This window comes from Arachis duranensis, chromosome 7, assembly GCF_000817695.3.
Source record: "Arachis duranensis cultivar V14167 chromosome 7, aradu.V14167.gnm2.J7QH, whole genome shotgun sequence".
NCBI classification, from domain to species: domain Eukaryota; kingdom Viridiplantae; phylum Streptophyta; class Magnoliopsida; order Fabales; family Fabaceae; genus Arachis; species Arachis duranensis.
Window position 1 is genome coordinate 36,718,491 of NC_029778.3, and position 1,284 is coordinate 36,719,774.

Below are 1,284 nucleotides of genomic sequence, written 5' to 3' on the forward strand. Positions count from 1 at the left end.
AAGCTTTTTACTTTTCACTGCTTTTTCTTGCTTCAAGAATCAATTTCATGATTTTTTAGATTATCAATAACATTTCTCTTTGTTCATCATTCTTTCAAGAGCCAACAATTTTAACATTCATAAACAACAAGATAAAAAATATGTACTGTTCAAGTATTCATTCAGAAAACAAAAAGTATTGTCACCACATCAATATAATTAAATTAAATTCAAGGACAATTTTCGAAATTCATGTACTTCTTGTTCTTTTGAATTAAAACATTTTTCATTTAAGAGAGGTGGAGGATTAATGGATTTTATTCATAGCTTTAAGACATAGTTACTACATACTAATGATCATGAAGTAGAGACACGAAACATAGATAAACACAACATTCAAAACCGAAAACAGAAAGAAATAAAGAACAAGGAATGAATCCACCTTTAGTGGCGTCTTCTTCTTGAAGGACCAACAATGTCCTTAAGCTCTTCTATGTCCCTTCTTTGTCTTTGTTGCTCCTCCCTCATTGCTCTTTGATCTTCTCTTATTTCATGGAGAATGATGGAGTGCTCTTGATGTTCCACCCTTAATTGTTCAATATTATGGCTCAAATCCTCCAAGGAAGTGTTGAGTTGTTCCCAATAGTTATTGGGAGGAAGGTGCATCCCTTGAGGCATCTCAGGGATTTCTTGATGATGAGCTTCCTCATGCATCTCTTGAGAACCGTGAGGGGTCTCTCTTGCTTGCTCCATCCTCTTCTTGGTGATGGGCTTATCCTCCTCAATGGAGATGTCTCCTTCTATGATAACTCCAGCTGAGTAACATAGATGGCAAATAAGGTGCGGAAAAGCTAGCCGTGCCATTGTGGAGGACTTGTCGGCTATTTTGTAGATTTCATTGGAGATGACTCATGAACTTCTACTTCCTCTCCAATCATGATGCTATGAATCATGATGGCCCGATCCACAGTAACTTCAGATCGGTTGCTAGTAGGAATGATGGAGCGTTGAATGAACTCCAACCATCCTCTAGCCACAGGCTTGAGGTCCAGTCTTCTTAGTTGAACTGGCTTACTTTTGGAGTCTCTCTTCCATTGAGCTCCTTCCACACATATGTCCATTAGGACTTGGTCCAACCTTTGATTAAAGTTGACCCTTCTAGTGTAGGGGCGTTCATCTCCTTGCATCATGGGCAAGTGAAATGCCAACCTTATATTTTCTGGACTAAAATCTAAGTATTTATCCCGAACCATTGTGAGATAATTCTTTGGATTCGAGTTCATACTTTGATCATGGTTCCTAGTG